The sequence below is a fragment of the Seriola aureovittata genome, chromosome 6 (genome assembly GCF_021018895.1).
Source record: "Seriola aureovittata isolate HTS-2021-v1 ecotype China chromosome 6, ASM2101889v1, whole genome shotgun sequence".
In the NCBI taxonomy this organism is placed as follows: domain Eukaryota; kingdom Metazoa; phylum Chordata; class Actinopteri; order Carangiformes; family Carangidae; genus Seriola; species Seriola aureovittata.
In genome coordinates this window covers 12640380-12653318 of record NC_079369.1, presented here as the reverse complement: position 1 = coordinate 12653318, position 12939 = coordinate 12640380, and the positions used below count along the sequence as shown (strand labels likewise).

At 40.9% G+C, this 12939-nt stretch overlaps 1 protein-coding gene across 1 annotated transcript in view; it reads right to left on the bottom strand.

Moving 5' to 3' along the window:
* Positions 1–12939, bottom strand: part of insrb (insulin receptor b) — an 84129-nt gene that overhangs the window by 69017 nt on the left and 2173 nt on the right. The gene's annotated exons all lie outside the window — the stretch shown is intronic.

Below are 12939 nucleotides of genomic sequence, written 5' to 3'. Positions count from 1 at the left end.
TGTATAGCAGATAAGATGGTCATTGTCTTTGTATCTGAGGTTTTTTCTTACTACCCATTTCCTCATTCCATTTCCAGCCTTTTCTCCTTCCTCCGTCATATGCTTTTGCACCACAGTGTAGTGCAATTTACACATGAAAAGAATTTAAAATGCAGAGTATTGATGCAAACACTGAAACCTGACAAGTTCGCTATGACTAAAATGCACTTTATGATGTAGCAACATGTAATTTTAAACAAATACACCAATTTGCTCATATTCATTCTGTTTTTCCACTTATTTCTATGACCAACTACAACCTACATGTTCCCTGTCTAGAAAATAATTGGACAGCTGGTAATACAAAAACAAAAAAAAAAAAAAAAAATTTAAAAATCCGAAAAATTCTGACCATGCCTTACAAAACAGCTAAACCAGGTGGTGCTCCAAACAAATAAAAAGCATGTTGGGGGGAGCTGCATTCCTGACATAGCATTTGGAAACAGACAGAGGACTATGAAACAGGAGCAGGTAATCAACTGCAGGCTGTACTATGTCTTCAGCAAATAGAACAAGACAGACAGACAACACACACACAAAATGCCACACTCACACAGAGTGAGTAATACAAAAAACATCTGATGTTCCTTTTCATCTTCCCACGTTAGCGAGTGGAGCGCAGCACAGTGTCCTGGTGTGGTGAGGCTCGGCCTGAGAGGGAGGCAGCCGGGGCTCAGTTCCCCTGCTTGACTTGCAGCCACACGGCAGCAGCTGCAGGGCCCAGCCCCGCCAACGCTGTGACCAACAAACCAGAGCTACACATGAGGCTGGACAAGCTACGCCTGCCTGATGGCTCTGCCAAGGCAGCTTCTTCCATCCCGTATGGCTTTCTTTCTTCTTCCAAATCTGCCTGTCTGCCTCCTTAGGCATCTACATTTGAAGAGTGGCTGCAGAGCTACATTTTCTTAACCCGCTTCATGTAGCACTGTGGTTTTTACTTAAGCATTAAGATTTGAAACAAGAAAGACCAAGAAGGATTCAGATAAGAAAGGCTGAGTACGAGAGTTGTGATGGGACAGCTGCCCAGGCTGCTCAACATGCTAACACTTTCTTTTAACACTCAGTAGTTCTAACCTTCAGCTATAACAGTTTAGGGGTTTAGTAGAGGTATTCCCTGTGTGGAGAATGGGAGAGTGAGCTCATCCCAAGCATGGCAAATCCTATTGATTTGACTGGATTGCTGCAAGGCTGCCAACTCCAAGCTAGAGCCGAATCCAAAATTTGATGCAAACGAAGAAAAACAGCCAGAGAGGAGGAAATAATTTGATTCTAACTGCCTTGAAATGAGACTCCAATTGTTTGTGTGTGGCTTTATCAATGTGTCTGTATGTATGTGTGTGTGTGTGTGTGTGTGTGTGTATGTGTGTGAGAGAGAGAGCCAGGTACTATAAAGACAAATCAGGAGACAAGTTAACAAGCAAGGGAGATGGAAAAGCAAGCAAGAAATTGAAAAAAAAAAAACAAGACAGAATTTGAGAAACGGAGAGAGCACAGAGGTACAGGAGCAAACAGAGAGATTTGACGTTGGGAGAGTTGACAAACCAAGACGGAAAAGAGGGAGAAGCAAAGGAGAAGCTGGAGGGATGGAGAGCAGAGGGGCCAGGTCAGTTTAATGGCCCGTTTGTCTGCGCTGTTAGACCACCAGCTCTCACTGGCTGCTGCAGGAAAACCTCACTCTCTCTCTCTCTCACACACACACACACACACACACACACACACACACACACACACACACACACACACACACACACACACACACACACACACACACACTCACACACACACACACACACACACACACACACACACACACACACACACACACACACACACACACACACACACACACACACACACACACACACACACACACACACACACACACACACACACACACACACACACACACACACACACACACACACACACACACACACACACACACACACACACACACACACACACACACACACACACACACACACACACACACACACACACACACACACACACACACACACACTTCCTTCTTTCCATATCTCTCCCTCCCTCTACCTTTTCCATTGCTCAGGCCTGTACCCACAGCTTTCCTCCCTTTCACCGAAACATAAACTGGTTATGAACTTTTGCAAAAAATTTGATTAAATTCCTCCCTGTCTTTTAATGCCACCTTCTTTAATGTCATGATATCATTACACATGAAGGTGGAGATTATTCTGAACGTGTTATCAGTAAATGTGCGTGCATAACTATCCCCTCCTCCTGCTGTTTGTTTTTCCACAAAAACCCTTTGCAGATTCCCTAAGATTTCAATAGCTGCCCTCCTCTGTTGGTTTTTCCATACAGGATATCCACGAGCATGCTAGGTATGACATGGCTGAAATACTGACGTCATGTTAACGTTCAAAAGGGCCCCTCGGCCAACAAATCACTCGCTGTTACCTAGGCCTCTGACAGACTGGTCCCTGGAGTGGAGTGGTCTGTGGCCACGGTGGTATTGTAAAATGACTTCCATTCATTACGCTGTCATTTAACAGCAAGGCATGATTCAATATGGCCCCCCTTTAACTGTAAGTGAATTAGGACTGCTTCACACAGGCGCATCAACTAGGTGAAAGCTCCTCATCTCTCTGTCCCTTTTCACTCCATCTTGGCATCAGTCCCTCACGTCTTCTCTCGGATGGGAGCTCTGTATCGGCTCTGCCACTTAAAGACAATCACTTTCACTCCACTCTTGTTCTTATGTGCCACCTGATGAACAGTTAAACACTCTTACAGCAGCAAGGGACACGTGATGCACACAGCACACACGTCAACAACTACCCAATGACATTAAAAAAAACTGGTCTGACCTGAACGCTTCAGAGCTTAATGTTTTTGCCATAACTGATACTTATGTCTCTACTCAAATGCTGTGTTATTTTTATTTCCAGACTATACACACACACACACACACACAGAGGATGGGTAGATTTTAATTCAACAACACGCTACGAAATTATATTGTGTCTGTTAAAGATCCTTATTTGTGTTACTAAACAACTCCACTTCACACCAATTCCAAAATTATCATCAGTACCCAACACCATGACTCTGCTCTTTGTTTGTTCTGCAAGCTGCAACCAATGAATACAATTAAATGCTAAGTGACATTAACCTACAGAATAACCCCTTAGTTAAATATGTAATAATAAGCCACTTCGTAGAGACTGTTCTGTGCCATTTCCATGCTCATTTATGTAGATATACTGCTGATTGTGTTCAATTTTCAACCAGCAACATGATTGACGTGAATTCCAAGCTGCCACGCAGTTTGGAGAAGGTTTCTAATTTGCAGACCTGCTGTAGGATTTCTTTGATAATGATTTCCAGAGCTGGAAATACAATACAGTGGTTCTGGAAAACCAATGTTAATTTCTGTTAAACTATCTATCAAAGGCAGTTTTGGAACACATTTAAGGAAGAAATACCCCCTACAGTTGTAGAATCATGTGCAGTAAATGTATTTACTGCAAATCAATTTAAATTTAACAAAAATTGGGCTAGGAAATGTATTGTGGCTTGTAAAAGGCTACATATAAGTGGGTTTGTTATTACATGAATCACTGCCAAATAAATGGTAGTGTTCAATAGATAAAACTCTCTTTAATCCCAAAACACAGAAACAAATCAGTTAATAAAAAACAGTTAACAGTTAATAAAACCCCTAATAAAATCATATGAGCAAATATTCTGTAATTAAAAGATTACATTAACTGCTTGGCCAGTGGTTTTGTGAGGCATGGCCAGATTCTCACCCATCTGGTTTCATGACTGGTGGGTGAAATGGTGCAGAGGTGGACTTAACAGTACAGCGGGTGCAAGAAGGAAGTGAGGAGCTTTGTGTACCCTCTTTCTGTAAAGCGGGTGGTTTCCATCTCCTGCTCCATCTGTTGTAATGTTGGTGAGGGCGCAGTGAAGAGTGTGTCTGCCTTACATGTTGTAAAAGTAGGAGCGGTGGAGCGCAGTGTTACTTGAGGTGAGCAATACTGCAGTTTGCCAGTTACATGCGGGACTTCAGTTGGTGTCTGTGATCAGCACCGATCATAAAAAAACCAACAAGTGAGTCTCTGTATTTATCACGAGTAACACTGTGGATCAATACAAAGAAATAACTGCGCTCTCTCTGTGTGATTATTCGACAGAGGACTACACTCTCAGGACTTGCATCACTTATTGACAGGCTCAGGACACTGCTCTGGGGTCGGGAGAGGCTAAATCAGCCGTGAGTGTATTGCCGCCGGCAACAGCAACTCAATACTATGTTACTATAAACTATATTAAGACAAGACAATTATGCCAAAAATGATTATCCTACTTTTTGTCATCACACATTAAAAATGCAGTTAAATGTGAGTTAAATGCAGTGAGGCAAGAAGTGTATTTAGACATGGAAGGTGGGGGGATCACTGTAGCCTACTGCCAGCACAGCTAGTGCTGTCACCATAGAAACCCATCTCAGGCTAGTTCATCAGGACAAAAACAGAGCCCCCCCCTCTCTCTGACACACACACACACACACCATCACTGAACACATTACACATACAAGCATGAGTGCTCATAAAAGGACACACAAACACACACAGACGCAGTGCAGCAAACACAACACAATCAGAGGTCCATGTGACTGGGTGCTGTTGTTCATGATGTGCAGGTGACCATGTTAAGCATCACTTAGGCCCAGCTGGAGCAAGTGGGCCTAATAAGGGAGGAGAAAACAAAATACAAAGAGGGGGAGAGAGACAGAGAGAGAGGTGTCAAATGGATGGCGTTCACACCTTTAAGAGGTTTGAAAGAGGAGGCTTTCCCACCCCATACAGAGCAGGATTAGCAGGTGTGTGTGTGTGTGTGTGTGTGTGTGTGTAAGACAGGTCTGCAGGCTGTGCGCATCTGCAGTGTGAAAGAAAAACAAATCAGTGGATGAGAGTGAACCCTCTTACCCCTGAACGTAAAAGCAAATGAAGGGTGGTAGAGAGAATGACGGAGTGAGGAGAGAGAGAGAGAGGTAGCCAAGATCGAAAAGGCATGGAGGGAACAGGGGGAAAGTTGCTGTTGTGCAAACAGCTTTTACTGCTTCAGTTACAGATCAAATTTTGGTGCATTTTTTCACTCAATATGCACCTGAAGCAATGGTGTGGTCAGAGACATACATGGGCCATCCTTCATTACATGCAATGAAGGACTGATTCATGAAAGTTTAAAAAGAAATGCAGAAAGCATTATGCCTAAAGCTGTTAATGTCAAGCATCACACATTTTTCATAATTTCAACACTTGTTTGAGTCTGTAAACCATGATGTGAAAATTATTCTGACATTTACCTAATGTCCATGATTGATTTCTGTATGAAGTATTCCAGTATCCAGTGTTCTGCTCAATAAGAGTTATCAGCATTATTGACGTGTGTGTGTGTGTGTGTGTGTGTGTGTGTGTGTGTGTGTGTGTGTGTGTGTATTTGTGTGAGACTGTAATTAACTGCTAAGAGACTCACTGGGCTGTGTGTCAAATGGCCACTTGTCAGTCATATGACAGTCCTCAAAATAAATTTAACCATTCAGGTTCAGTTACACAATCACTCCAGCCCAACAAACATACATGCACAAAACACACACACATACGATTTGTTTGCACAGAGGTACATACATACAGCACAATTTCTTGCGCAATTGGTGGGCAGCAAGGTTTGGTTTGATTTTTAAAATTAACTGCATTTACTTGTTCAAAAGACGGAATAAACACAATTTTTAAACGGTAATCAATGTTCAAAGTGTGTAGTTACAACATGAATATTCTAAAATATAAAATCAAAAATAAATCAATGACAGAACTAAGCCTTCATGGCATAGCTGGTATTGTATAGTCTTATGGTGTATCACAGCAAATTATTAAAAAACTCAAGGGGTGTCCAAAATTTTGCACAGAACTTCACATGCAAAAATAACACAACGCTACTGTAGCGTTGTTCAGCTCTCTGTTACATCTTTTTATCACCCCTGTTACACAGTAAACAGGAAGCTGTTCACATTTCTTTGCAAGACACAAACTTACATGCATACACAGTTTTTGTCAATGAGGTCGAAAACAGGGTTAGCTAGAAGAGAAACCCTGAAAAAGCTAGAGGATCAGTGTCTGACAGAAACAGACATGTCAACTGCTCAAAGTGTGACCTTCGAATTGCAGGATGGTTTTCTAAACTGTAACCAGCCCAGAGCAGAGATGCAGATTCTGATGCTTATTTCCACAGAAAAAATTCAGCCTTCCACTCTAAAGTCCACACTAATGTAGATAAATCTAGAGACACTGTTTAAAATGTCAAAAGTTTTCTGTCGACACAGTTGCTTACATAAAAAGTCTGCTATCCACTGAAATGCCAAAACAATAGAAAAATACTTATATCTCTTGTACTGGGCAGGCGCCGGCCACTTGGGCCAGAAGCTGTTCATCATTTCTACCAAACACAGTTCCACTGTTTTGGTAAGATTATTTACAAATCAAGGGTGAACATCAGACTACACAGGAAGTCTTTTTGGACACCCATTTTCAACTGTATAACTTCTGGACAGCACCTTCGCCCAAAACGTATTTTTGATGGTCAAAAACAGAAGGAGGGACAAAATGGAGACAAAAAAAATCATTTACATTGACATTAGGACATGGACATGGCCTCAGCCAGTGTCTGGTCCTGCCTGCAAAAGGCCCCCAAAAGATCCCTTTGCTGATCCCTGCATTACAGGGCTGGCTCAACTTGGATTTTACTGTGTGAAGTCACCAACGGTTAAAATAGGGCAGATCCAAACAGCAACAAGGACTATCAAATCAGATTGTTGCAGCATGGCGTAACGGCGCTCTCTGTGTGTTTGTCTGTGTGTGTTTCTGTGTGTGTGATCCCCGCACTCCATCCATCCCCTCCCAACTAGACCACATTTCTGTGCAGTGAGCAGAGGTTTACATAAACAGTCACAGTTCTCTATCTAGGAATGGGAGTCAGAGAGGAGGTCATCAGCTAAGCTCTGTATTAAAAGTGCTGCCTTGCCTATCACTGAACTGTAAAGACCAATACACATATTCTAATTCCTCACTTAATTTACAGCCTAGCATGATAATGAACTCCTTTGATCACAGTGTTTGCAAGGAGTGGCATTTAGAGACAAATCAGCTGGTTGAAATTTTGAGCATTTCCCCTTCATCTTCTAGAAATTTCACAAGAAGACTGGAGCTAGATAGGTCAGATTGTTCTTCAATCACACAATTTTAAATTTCTTTCTAGATAAATGTATCTGCACTCCATTTACTTATTTTCTAAGACAAGTGCAGCAGCAGCTAAAAGGGACATGAAAAAGGCAGGTTTGTCACTACACACGCATCTTGGGAGACTGTTAAAACTAACAGTAATATTGCTACCAGCATGTAAAAGTTTGACTGTAATTGAAAAGGCAGCTGTTTGTAGCCCATTTTTCAGACATCTTGCATTAATTCACTTCTGACCAAAGTCTTAGACTGGTCTCTAACAGTCCCAACACAATATGACCAACTATGGTCTCCAAAAGCACAATGAACCTAACATTTAAGTATTCCTTAGCATTGCAACTGTCTGTTCACCTCAAACTCAGCTTACTTGTTGGGCTGACATGTTTAACAGGTACTGTTATGTTTTTGTGATGTGTTGAGGTTGTTTGCAATATACAAGTGGCTTAAAAACTCTGCTGACTGCGACACTAACAGTAGACAAATAAAAGTGTGGGTTTTACAGAACTCAGTAAATACACTGAGTAGCTTGAATCCATTCATTTTCAGATTCTGGATCAATTCAGCAATGACAATGTCTTCAGAATATAAATGAATGCACTGGCAGTTTCTGGCTGGTGGTCTCTCAATTGCAATGGACAATGAGGCTTCTGGGTTGTGTAGAATCTTTCTGTGGTTTGGCAAACTATACATCAAGTAAGAGGTAACGTGGCGAAGACCTGATTTGAAGTTATATAAACATAAACTTCCGGTCTTCATCATGCCGACACACAAAGCCCTAAAAGTAGACCTCACATCTTAAAGAGATTTTACCAATGTGTGTTAAGCTTTAAATTGGATGCCAGTGTCAAAAACTTTCTGGGGGAGCACGCTCTTGTACCCCTGAAGCTGGATATATCTGTACATTAGTTAAATGCTTGTTGAGAACACTGTGATACTTATTGTCTCTCCTTTCCAAAGGATTTAAGAAAGAAGAATATAAGAAATGACTCTCAGCCTTTTCAAATAATCATAAAATGAATACAGTGTAAATTTAGTGCTCTCTGTCAAAGGCAGACAAAAGTGAACACACAAGTAAATATGCTACAGGAATGTATTTGCTTGTTGGCTGATCAAACTGTGAATTGTGGAAGTCAAAAGGTCAAGTTGTGTTTTTCATCCTCCGCTTGCATTGCATATGCACACAAGTGCAAACAAGATGGGAAAAAAATGCTTTTGCAAGTTAGGAGAAGTTGAAAGGGACACTTGGAAAGATAAGCGCCGGGGAGGAAGCACTTAGGAAAGGCACCCCAACAGTTAATTTCCTTTAGCAGTACATATTGCCTTCCTGGCCAACACTCAAAATGCAACACAAAGCTGGTGGAGCAGTTCACGACCCCCATTGTCTGCTGGCTCTGTGAACATGGACTACCCAAACATACAACGGCAATCTGCAATCAGCAGTAGGGCAGCACTGTGAAAGTCACGATTCTGTACGTAGTTCATTAAACAAATAGTATAGGCTGTTTTAATAGCAAGGCATGGGAACAGCAGATAAAACAGCAATTATTGAAGCAGACATTCAACAGACAAATACATTTGAATATATAGTTGAAACAGTTAAATGGTTTCTAACACTAAAGATCAATTAGATACTATGTCTACACCTTCAGATGAGCATAGGAGTATTATTATCTGGATTCTGTTAAAACCCGCTAGAAGTTTTATTATTAAGTATTATATGGTGTATCAGACCCTGACCATTGCCATCGCATTTCATGCCATTCTAGACTCCCATTTTTTCTACCTTTTAAAACTAAGCAGTACAACACTTCATGTATTTAACTGTCCATCTTTAACACTATTGTGAAAGGAATATCAACATTTCCTGTTACATGGTACAAAAATATAGATTTTTGATTGCAACACATGTCCAAGTGTCGATTAAACTCCTATCAGGGTTATTTAAATCTAGTCCAGGTCAGCTATTTTACCACCAGAGCTAAAACCATTAGTCAATTAATCAATCTCTTGAACCTCTAACTAATCTGATAATGGATTTATTGTTAAAGACCTTTTCGAAGCAATAAAAAAAGTTAGTTAAAGCTTCTCAAATGTGAAGATTTGCTTGTCTTAGCTCATCTTAAATTATGGTAAACTAATTATTTCTGGGTTTTAGACTGTCTGGTTGACAAAACAAACTATCTTAAGCCATCACCTTGACATTTTTCTTTATTTTGTGAGGTCTTACACACCAACGATTTAATCAGTTAACCACTGAGAAAACTGCTGATTGCAGAACAGAATAACCTGTGTTACAGTCTGTCCGGTGCATAGTTTGTCCTTCAGAGAGCACTGACAAGTTTCATTCTCAACTGTAAAATGCCTCGTTGTGGTCACAATTCTTGAAGGAAAAAAAAAAAACCTTAGAGATTCTCATGAAAAACACTTGTTTTTGTAATGTGATTATGTCAAATATCAGGTGATATATCACTATCTGATTATTCAAACTCTCAAATATTGATATTGACCTCAAAACTCTAGTATCGGTCTGACCATAATATTAAAAATAACCAGTAAATCTAACTCAACTAGTGGGTTTAATTGCCTTCACATAAACTTTTAGACAGTGAATGATTATTTAACAAGACTTCTCTCCGGTGTGGCTCATTGGAGGAATGCCACTCTGCTTTACATTACGACATTGTTTGCCTTCCCCAGTTAATTGTTTTCCTGTTTCAGGACACCACGTCATGCATTAATACTTGACATCGTGAAATTTTTTTCTATTTGATGAAATGGATGTGCGGTGGGTCAAGGGGCCACTCAGGGGACAGGGGCTAGTGCTAACAGGCAGCCCACTCCTGAGCCTGTTGCCCTAGTACACACTGTTCTCATGCATGGTCAATTCTTCTAGACACACATACATACACACAAACACACACAGATACACGGAAAACATACATTACACAGAAGTGGGCAGGTCCAGAGCTGAGACATGAGATCCTGCATACAGCACAGGGTATCTATGGTACATACGTATAAACACACACACACACACACACACACACACACACACACAACACACACACACACACACACACACACACACGGCCACTTCAAACACATTCCACAACATGCACAGCATTGTCAGAAAATGCCACTGTGCACTTCAGTGAAGAGAGCCTGAGTATCCAAATGGGCTACAGACAAACTCGTACACAAATGGAGGGCATCTCTACTCTCTTTCATTTTCTAAATCAACATATTACTATATCAGTAGAGCTGGGATAGTATATCTATAGCATAACTAGTTCTTCCTGCATAACGAAGACAGCTGTGGGCATTTAATTCAGATTGTCATAGTGGGAAGTTCTTAAGGCTTTGATGCTGTCTATGTGACAGAACCAGTTAAAGAAGCACTTATACTATGGAAAGCATGCACAACAGCACATATATACACACTTGCACACTAACCCCTTCCAACAGAGCTGTGCTTACAAGCCTGAGAGGAACAAGAAGGGGGCAAGGCTCCCAGTTGCACAACTTGTTTTTCGCGAGTTATACCAGGAGACAGCTCAGCGGTTACTTCAGAAAACTGTTTGCTGATAACTTTGACAAACAGCCCAATCAAACTCAACTAACAACAGCCAGTAAAAACCGCCTTAGAACATTCTCTAGAGTGCAGTCAGCAGATCACAGCCACAGCGTGGTTTATATATCAATACTGCTTCCCCTTTCCCATGACTGAGGTGGATATGTCAGGCAGCGAGTGGATTCAGAATGAAGTATTCTAAGTATTTTGGTCCCCCACCCCCCCCACCCCGCGTCGTAAACATCTCAACAGTGCCAAATATGGTCACTTCCCAGAGAATTGAGTATATCAGGAACCAGAAACAGCCAATGACATGTACCTCACTCCCTTAAAGAAAGAAAGAAAGAAAGAAAGAAAGAAAGAAAGGGGTATCAGAAACCTTGTCTCATAACACCCCCTTTCAGGGGCCTCTGTTCTGTCTGTATACATAACCTGCATAAAGTAGCTGGAACATTTCCTTTGAACATGCCACTTTTAAGTAATGCAACTAACAGTTTGAAGATCCACAACGTTACTAAATGAAACATAAGTAAAGAGCAAATGCTGCTTAATTAATAGTGTGATTAAGATGATTTTTTCCTCTAATTTTAAACTAGTCTACCTGCTCGGTTGCTCTGAACTAAACTCATGTTCATGTACTGAAACACTTTGTGGACTTGTGCAACACATCATCCAAAACATGAATCTCAAAAGGGCAATTGTAGGCCAAAGGTCAAAGCACTGATAAACAAGTAAAATGTACATTAATTGATTTCAGAACAGTTTTATTCCAGGCATTCAATATGTTCTAGGAATATGCTTAAAATTGAGGCATTCATTCATTCAAACTGAGATAACACTGCACTAGTAAGTTACCACATGACCCTGAGCATAACAAAACGATCCACTTTTCTGCTCTCATTCTATCGTACTGCCATTTACCCTTTTATCAATATTAAATGTCAAAAAAGAAGATAGTAAAGGTTTACCTTGAACATAACATTTACTGACAGAAAATAAATTTATAAGTTATAACTTGGATAATCAGATATTTCTTACTTGTTTATGAACTTTCTGCAGGTAGAAAAAGTGTGTAAACTGTGATGTTAGGGGAGTTTTTATCCATTACATTTCATCTTAAATGCAACAGCACTCAACAATAATCGCATCAATTGAAAACAAAATTCCTCATAACTCCATTAAGGGCAGTTTACAGGGGGGATTCATTATCTCTCTCACTCACTCCACGTCTGGCATCACGGTACTGTTTAGGTCACGCGCTGTTATACTATTATAATCCAAACCCTAATTCATTGATAAAAACACCACAAGGAATAGACATCGTGCAATAGAGAAGATGACCATAGTTAAGTCCAATCTGGGGCCAAAGTACAATGTAGGCTAATCCACCACCGATAAAGAGACTTGTTAGCGTCGGTGGCTAATTTGTTTACGTTCAGGCTGCAGCAGCGCTGTGTGTGTGTGTGTGTGTGTGTGTGTGTGTGTGTGTGTGTGTGTTATTGTTGTCAGTGTGTGTCTGTCGCCATGAGAGGCCTAACTGCGCTCACAGGGCCAATCCTGCTACTCCCAGTTTAGACTCGCTGCAGCAGACCACCCTCGTCCAGTTACAGCGACTAATCTGGCCCTGGGGCTGGCGCATCTAACGCAGGCCGCTAAAATATGTACCTTTAAGAGACAGCACGGGGGAGGGTTGGGGGGGGGGGGATATTCTACGGAAGAATATCAATTATTAGCGCGCAGCCACTCATTCGCAACAACTGAAATTACTCGCCCCTTAATTAGACCCGTATCAAACTTTACGCATGCGCCAAAACGAAGGTCTCGTGACTAAAACTACCACCTTCATTAATAACATAAAAACAATAAAATATTCATACTTTTTTCTGAGCTCCATTATCCTCATAATGTTCCACCAGGGACTTAAAGCAGCTTCAGTTAAAGCAAAGTTACTTAAATTTGTCTCATTACACTTTGTTTTACACCGTCTGAGTCACTATAATATTCCTATTGTAATTAATAGTGTTTATATTGACCTGCTTGGTA